The sequence below is a fragment of the Triticum aestivum genome, chromosome 2D, assembly GCF_018294505.1.
Source record: "Triticum aestivum cultivar Chinese Spring chromosome 2D, IWGSC CS RefSeq v2.1, whole genome shotgun sequence".
Lineage (NCBI taxonomy): Eukaryota > Viridiplantae > Streptophyta > Magnoliopsida > Poales > Poaceae > Triticum > Triticum aestivum.
In genome coordinates this window covers 148,400,822-148,410,147 of record NC_057799.1, presented here as the reverse complement: position 1 = coordinate 148,410,147, position 9,326 = coordinate 148,400,822, and positions in this window count along the sequence as shown.

Genomic DNA, 9,326 nt, shown 5'->3' with positions numbered 1-9,326 from the left:
CCTGTTGATCGGGAGGGGTGTGGCGTACCGCAAAACGGACAAAACGGACCTCCTACGGTCGAAACGGGGGTCCTGTTCATCGGGAGGGGTGTGGCGTACCGCAAAACGGGACTCCACGGGATACAGTTCATCTCCACCGTCGACCTCCTCCAGCCTCCACGGGCTACCGTCCACCTCCTCCAGCCTCCACGGGCTCCTATTCATCCAGCCTCCACCACTCACTACTCCACTGGCTACTGTTCAACCACCCCTCCACGGGCACCCCTCCACCGTCTACTGTTCATCCAGCCCTCCACACCACGGGGTCCTGTTCAACCACCCCTCCACGGGAACCCCTCCACCGTCTACTGTTCATCCAGCCCTCCACACCACGGGGTCCTGTTCATCCAGAGGCAACGCCACCGCTCACTGTTCATCCAACCCCCCCTGCAACGCTCACTGTTCATCCAATCGATCGGCTTCAGTTAGCAGCAGTAGCGAAGGAATCGCTCGATCGGGCTCAGTTAACAGCCATCGATCGATCGCTCGGGTTCAGTAACGCGTAGCCTGCAGTGCAATCGCTCGGGTTCAGTTAGAGCCCAACGCCTCGCTCGGGTTTAGTTAGAGCCAACGCCTCGCACACACGCGCGTACGTGTACGAGAGAAACGCGCATCGCTTGGCCCCCGACCTCCCAACGTAACCGGGAATTCCCCGAAATTTTCCTCCCCCTCGCTTCTACCACGGTTTTTTCCATCATGGACGGCCCAAAGAATGTCATGCAGTTGCGTCTCCGGCCCGCCCAGGACGAAAAGCCCATTTTCTGTCATGATTTTTTGTCATAGAAGTAGGAGCCCACCACATCTATGATGATACCGGGTTTGTCACAATTATCGTCATAGAAGTGTCATATGTATGACAAAAAAAATCGTTCGGCCCAAAATGTCACGGATGTGTCTTCTTTTGTAGTGGCAATTGATGCCTTCCCCAGGAGATCGTCGGGCGCGAGCTGGACATGGAGGCGGCGGCGGAGATCGACGAGCACCAGCCGTAGTAGTGCTCTTTGTTTTGTTTAATTAAGTGTGCCAGTCTTTAATTTGTTAGAGTAATGTTTAGGTAAGCTAGCTCTGTTTAATTGTTGAACTTGCTCGATTAAGAAGTTAGTCTCCTTTGTGTACCAAAATTATGCAATGACGTGGATGACCACTGTAACTAGGGAAATTCGAACCAAAATTTTTGATGTTCAAACTCAACACACACGGGTTAAGCTATCTGAATAGTTTGTAATGTTCACATATCGTTCATAGTTCTGAATAAGGGACCGTGTCTGATGACACTTTGCGCGCCAGTTTTTTGGCTGAAGTGATTCCAAATTTTCGGCTTCCGCGGATATATCTACCTCCCCGCCCCCCTTATCCATGGCCACATTTCCCCTCTTTCTGCCTTCATTTCCAACTTGAAACCTTCACTCCTTGCTTGCAGCGCCGCCGCCTCCTCACCGGCGACCCTCCTTCACGCTCCTCGGCCTCGCCTATCCAGGCAGGTAATCCACACCTGACCCCCATCCTCCTCCTCCTTCCACATCACACATGCCCCTACCGCCGGCGCGAGCGCAACACCTTCCACCCAAATCACCGACCCCTCTACCAAATAAGCGACCGCCTAAGCCATGGTGTAGGCAGTATAGCCAGGACCTCAAGGAGCATTTGGCAGCGGAGAAGCAAATCGCGGCCGCACGCGCGGATGAGGTCGCGATGGCTGCCATTCGTGCCGACCCCCAGATCTTGAAGGAGCACCTTGCCATTTGTTAGCTACGTCAGTTAAGCATGCTCGGTTTACCCGTTGCGTGTGCTGCTCCTGCCTGTCCTTTCTAAGCATGCTCGGTTTACCCGTTGTGTGTGCTGCTCCTGCCTGTCCTTCACAGATTCTAGTGAATTGTGCTATCTAATTTTACCATGCAATCTGTTGCTCTAGTGTATATGTTCTATATGTCGTGCAGTGTGGTGCTCACTTATTAACTGTTTTGTTAATTAGTTGTCGTCTTCAGTTAACTGTTTGGTTCGATTCTGCAAATGTGATGTTCAATTCTTTAGGCTGCAATTTTGTATTGTCTTCATGTGAGAAATAAATCGAATTTATCTTTACAAAATTGTTGGTGCATTCTGTTATTGTATACCATGTGAGGAATAAATTGAATTTGGCTGTAGTAAATACATGAGAAACAAATACAATTGCTACAATTGGCTGTAGTTAAATGTTTGGTTAACTGTCTGATCTTCTATTAGGAGTATGTTATATTGTGCAATGTGGTGCTCAGTTAATATTTGGTTCATTTGTTGTGGTGTTTAGTTAACTGATTGGTTCAATTCTGTAATGCGATGTCCAATTGTCGTGGGTAGAATTTTGTATTGTTGTGCATGTGAGGAATAAATCGAATTTGGCTGCACTTAATATATGAGAAACATATACAAGTGCTATATTTCCTAGTTCTTAATCATGCTGGGTTTGGATAAATGGGTTTTCCGTGTGGCTTGAATTAATCTGATGAATCTGCAATGTGATTATTTTTCATCAACATATTTTACTGATAGCATGCGAACCCTTACTTAACTTGATGACTAACTACCTTATATGTGTTGCAGGGAAACAATGGGAAGCACTGAGGTTTACAATCGCGGTTAGCACGTGCATGGTCCGTTGTCTAATAGCACATTATTGTGCAATTGCAGGAACCATTCTAATATTTAGGTTTTTAACAATTTGTTCTTGCACATGTAGGTCCTGCTGTCAAAGGTTTTGACCCACTGTTCGACCCTTTTTGCATATGGGGAAATGAGTTGTCCATGAATATCAATCAAATCAAGAAACTCAGAAAGATTGTTAGGCTAAAGAAATTACTAACAAAAAACAACAAGATCTTTGTCTATACAATGAAGAAGACATCGGTTCACTACAAGATGGTTCTAACTATTATACCTTGCCTTTTTTTATTCCTTTGCCCCATTTCCAATATAGAGAAGATATTTATGCACATCCTTGTTTTCAGGCCTTTCCAAAGCAGTTCACTGATGATTACCTCTCAAACCACCTCTATGGTCAGGAGGCGAGGAAGGTTTTCATACAACACCCACAGTTCAATATTGACGTGTTCCCGAAGAGGACGAAGGACAGACGGTCAATCATCCACAGGCACTAGCCTAAAGTTGCAAAGACCTTCAACATGAATGAAGGCTCAATATTCGCCTTCCGCTTCAGCAGTTTTCCAGATGAGATGCATCTGTCCATATACCGTCTATGATGCTTTCGAAAGGTTCTACATGTTGCATGTGGAACTTGCTGCTGGGGCAGTTGTGTATTGGGGTAGCTGAGTGCTGAAGCTATATCATGTTGTACTCTGATTTATTTCAATTATGAAATTCTGCTTCCTTAATATGGAAATGGAATATATTGTGTGCTTAATATGAAATGTCAATTAGATTAATAAATGGATTATGAATAATCGGATAATTAGCCTGCTAATGGCGAATTTTCCTGCTAATTGGGTTTTGCTATTGCAAATGGTTGTTGAAAAAATACCGTGGGGGATGACCTCAGGCAACGCACGCGGTTTCTAGGAATAAACCGTGTTGGATCAATGAACAATCACACACGACTTTCTCTTGAAAACTGTTTGCGTTAGGCCACCTTGCGCAAACGTTTACCACATAAAAACTGTGTGTGATGGACAACCTTTGCCACACAATTTCTTCTATGGACCGTGTGCTATACATTCAATAACGCAAACGATTTAACGGGAAAAATTGTGTGTGATGTACCTGTGAACGGAAACGTTTTCCTTGGAGCGACTGTGTGGGATATGCATACGAATGGAAACGTTTAGCGGGAACTGACTGTGTGGGATGTACATGCGACCGGAAACAATTTCGACGTATAATTGTATTTTTTAGCTCTACTGTATGTATTTCCGTATTTGAGCGCTCGCCGGTCGCACACGACCTCATTTTGCCGAACGTGTGTGCCAGGAGGGCATATCCCCGATGGTTTCTGGGTCGTGTGGGAAGGACCCCCCTATTGCCCACACTCACTTGGCGACGGTTCCAAATGTCATCGCGGAAAGGGATTAAAAACCGTTTGTTTAGGACCGATGCATACCGGTGTTACCTTAGTAAAAATAGCCTCATGAGCTAACTTTAGCCTTTCATGGGAGATTAGAAGGTCATCATGAGAGCCCGAGAGCTTTTCATGACTTCTTCTAATTTTCCATAATTGCTAGTTAGCAAGGCAAGTTGAGCCCTTAGCTCCACATTCTCCTTCAAGATAGATGCTTCACATGAAGTAGAGTTAGTAGCACAAGCATCATTAACAATATGGGAGGAGCTAGAAGAAACTAGAGACTTCACATGAGTATCTTGAAGTTCCTCATAAAACTTAGAGAGTTTGATGAGCTCTCCTTTGACATTCTTGTAGCCAAGGTCAAGGTGCTCAAAATCCTATTTAAGTTGATCATGAGCAACTTCTGTCTCTTCTTTAGAAGATTCTAAGTCTCTAAGAGTTTCTAGAGCATCAAGAAGGTTACAATCAAGTTTTTCATTGTGTCCTTGCTCTTCATGAAGTAAATCATTACACTTACCAAAATGAGTAATAAGATCTTTAAACATCACATAAGTGTTCTTATTTACCCCACGAAGAGAATTACCACTTTCATATATTTCTTGACTCATATCCCTATCACATTCATCATCACTCTCATCAATATCATTACTAAGAGTAGATGATGCCTCGGTATTACCTCTAGCCATGAGGCACATGTGAACATCGGAGGTTGATGATGATTCTTTTGGAGAGGGGGTTTCTTTATCATCAAGAGTAGGATATCCATGTCCATCCTCTTGGCACTCATAGCATTTCCTCTCCAACGTGGTGATGTCCTTCTTTGCTCTTCTAGCAATTTCCTCATTAATGATGTGTGCACTATTTTTTCTTATTTCCTCTACATTGTTAGCCAAACAACAACTAGAGGAAATTGAAGCATAGAGATTATGGCAATAAGGAGTATCAAGCATATCATCACAAAAAGTATTCAAGTAATCTCTAAATGATAGGCATGGACTATAAACACAAAAATGTATGTCATTTTTGCTAGATATGCTCAAGTCCATAGAAGCTACAACACTAGCATGTATACATGAAAGATCATAACTGTTTAGCACAAGATCATCATCACAAATGATATTTCCACTCACCATTTCATTACCTTGGGACATGCCATACGATGGTGAGGTGGCAGAACTAGAAATGTCCAAGCACACGGAGGAAGAAGCATGCTACCTCTTGAGCACTGCGTTGGTTTTTCCCTTGAAGAGGAAAGGGTGATGCAGCAAAGTAGCATAAGTATTTCCCTCAGTTTTTGAGAACCAAGGTATCAATCCAGTAGGAGACTACTCGCAAGTCGCCTCGTACCTACACAAACAAATAAGAACCTTGCAACCAACGCGATAAAGGGGTTGTCAATCCCTTCACGACCACTTGCAAAAGTGAGATCTGATAGAGATAATAACATAAATATTTTTGGTATTTTTTATGATATAGATTGAAATTAAAGATTGCAAAGTAAAATAGATTGGAAACTTATATGATGGAAAATAGACCCGGGGGCCATAGGTTTCACTAGTGACTTCTCTCAAGATAGCATAAGTATTACGGTGGGTGAACAAATTACTGTCGAGCAATTCATAGAAAAGTGCATAATTATGAGAATATCTAGGCATGATCATGTATATAGGCATCACGTCCGCGACAACTAGACTGAAACAATTCTGCATCTACTACTATTACTCCACACATCGACCGCTATCCAGTATGCATCAAGAGTATTAAGTTCATAAGAACAGAGTAACGCATTAGGCAAGATGACATGATGTAGTGGGATAAACTCAAGCAATATGATATAAACCCCATCTTTTTATCCTCGATGGCAACAATACAATACGTGCCTTGCTGCCCCTGCTGTCACTGGGAAAGGACACCGCAAGATTGAACCCAAAGTTAAGCACTTCTCCCATTGCAAGAAAGGTCAATCTAGTAGGCCAAACCAAACTGATAATTCGAAGAGACTTGCAAAGATAACAAATCATACATAAAATAATTCAGAGGAGATTCAAATATTGTTCATAGATAATCTTGATCATAAACCCACAATTCATCGGATCTCGACAAACACACCGCAAAAAGAATTACATCGAATAGATCTCCAAGAAGATCGAGGAGAACTTTGTATTGAGATCCCAAGAGAGAGAAGAAGCCATCTAGCTAATAACTATGGACCCAAAGGTCTGTGGTAAACTACTCACACATCATGGAGAGGCTATGGTGTTCATGTAGAAGCCCTCCCTGATCGATTCCCCCTCCGGCGGAGCGCCGGAAAAGGCCCCAAGATGGGATCTCACGGGTACAGAAGGTTGCGGCGGTGGAAATAGGGTTTTGTGGTGCTCTCGGATGTTTTCGGGTATATGAGTATATATAGGCGAAAGAAGTCGGTCAGGGGAGCCACGAGGGTGGGGGCCGCGCCTACCCCCCTGGGCGCGCCTCCCTGCCTCGTGACCTCCTCGTTTCTTTCTTGACGTCCACTCCAAGTCTCCTGAATTGCGTTTGTTCCAAAAATCAATCTCCCGAAGGTTTCATTCCGTTTGGATTCCGTTTGATATTCCTTTTCTGTGAAACACTGAAATAGGCAAAAAAAACAGCAATTTGCACTGGGCCTTTGGTTAGTAGGTTAGTCCCAAAAATAATATAAAAGTGTATAATAAAGCCCATTAAATATCCAAAACAGATAATATAATAGCATGGAACAATCAAAAAATATAGATACATTGGAGACGTATCAAAGCAATATGGAGTTCTTCATGATTTGTAGATGTGGATAACTCCTCAATTCACTCCTCCAAAAGATGATGAACCTCACCAAGACTGGACCGACTATATATTTCCTCAAGTTTGGTCCACATCTCATGAGCCGTCACACAAGTCATGATTAACTCAAACACTTTGAGGGATATAGACTGGATTATGGCATTTTTAGCACCATACCCACAAAGCATATCATCATTTTCCTCAATAGTTGGAAAAAGTTCATCCTTCCATGGAGAAGACCCTACAAGAAAAATTCACACAAAATTTGGACCCATGGTCCGGAAATGACAAAGCATGCGAGTTTTCCATAAGTGATAGTTTGTGCCACTAAAACAAAAAGAGTCATCGTGCACTATACCACTAGTCGACATCTTTACTCTCCAGGCGGTGAAGCCTACCAAGGAGAGACCAAAGCTCTAATAACAATTGAAAGGATCTAGATGACGACTAGAGGGGGTGTGAATAGGCGTTTTAAACCTTTTACGGATTTGGCTTTATCCTAATGCGTAATTAAACTAACAGATACTTTTCGAGCACAAATCCTAAATATGATAGGCTCAACTAAGTGCATCAACAACCTATGCTAAACAAGATAGCTACTTAAGGAAACTAGCAAGCACAAACTATATCACAAGATATGGAAATGTAGGAACAACTATGCAATTCAACTAGCACAAGATATATCAATATGAGCAAGTATGAATTGCGGAAAGTAAAGAGTGTGGGAATGAGATAACCACTAGCAAGTCTGTTGGTGCAATAATAGGCCCATTATGTTTTGGAGGTTGTTGACATATACAGTATGGGACTTACGTGTTTGCTAGTGCACACAGAGTAACAGGTCCCTGAGATGTCTAGGAGTTTGATGCAAACGACGAAGGTAATCTCCCTGCGTTGCAGCAAAGGTTTTCACCGAAAATGATGCTGACAAGAGTGACCCCTAAATATTGCTAAAGTTCAAGCAATTGGTTTGGTATCTGTTCGAAGAAAATGACTGCGCTCGAGGAAGAATGAAGACAAAGTGAAGACGTAGCATTTGTTTCGTTATTCTTCTTCTTTCATTGAGTCATAGGACCACCGTACTATTAAGAGGGGTGCAGCGTTTGAAACTTTGGTTCTCTGATGCTAAACCCAAATCTTATGAAAGATGTGAGAGAAATCTCTTTGTGCTCCGAGCAAATACTTGTCAGCAAGAGACTTAGATCTTCTTCGCTGCGAGAGATTTGTCTCGGACCGAGGAGTTAGCATTACTTGTTTCTCAAGTAATGTTACCGTTGCTCCAAATCTGACCGTTGTGAATGTGTCGGTTGGCCATTGGCTAGACCCTGTGTCCAAAATGGTCATTTCCTATCTGGGAAGGCTACAGCTATAAATAGCCACCCCGCACAGGCTTTGTCTGGGGCTGCTCAATTGTTGTACCTCAAGCCCCTTCCAAAGAAGAAAAGAAGCTCATTCAGCTGGATGCTCAAGCCAAAGATGAGATTGGCGGTCATCTCAATCGAGCGCAATTTCTTCGCTATCGCTAGTGTCAAACTGCAAAGGAATTGTGGGATGTCCTTGAGAAGATAAATGAAGGAGTTTCATTTCAGAAAGAAGCTCGAATTGATACCCTTCGAGCCAAACTCAATCGATTCAAGTGCATTGGAAATGAAAGCTGTCAGCAAACCTTCAATTGCCTGAGTGACATCGCAAATGAACTTCAAGGTCTCGGCGCCAAAGACATCACTGGGCATGAAGTCGTGAAGAAACTGCTTCGATCTCTTGATAGTTTGTCAATGCAACAAACCTTGGGTTCATTCCCCGGACTATGCATAGGCCTGAAGACAAGATTACAGCACCATGATCAACCCAAGCATGATGGATCAATTCCCTTGAAGGATCCAAGTGCAGATCAGGGAGACCAAGATGAGCCAAAGGAGCAAGATACCGCTAAGGAGAGGACCTCCCTTGTCGGGCAAGTGACCCTGGCAAGGTTGGGTTTGCCCCGAAAGCAAGCTTCCAGATCATCCCGGCAGGCCTGCCGGGGCTATCGGAGGCAAGCCACGCCACCGCTCCACCTCAAGCGACAGAAGTCATCAATCAGTGCGGTGTCAAGCCCCTAAGTGACTAAGTGGCTATTTCTTGACACATGGCAGCCACTTCCTACAGCAAACACCTCCATATGACACCCGTCCTGAGATGTGTCAAGCAAGCATGTGCAAAGCTCGTGATACGTCTCCAATGTATCTATAATTTTTTATTGTTCCATGCTGTTATATTATCAATCTTGGATATTTTATAATCATTTTATAGTCATTTTATATCATTTTTTGGTACTAACCTATTGACATAGTGCCAAGTGCCAGTTTTTGTTTTTTGCATCTTTTTTACATCACGGGAAATCAATATCAGACGGAGTCCAAATGCAACGAAACTTCACGGAGATTTTTTGGACCAAAAG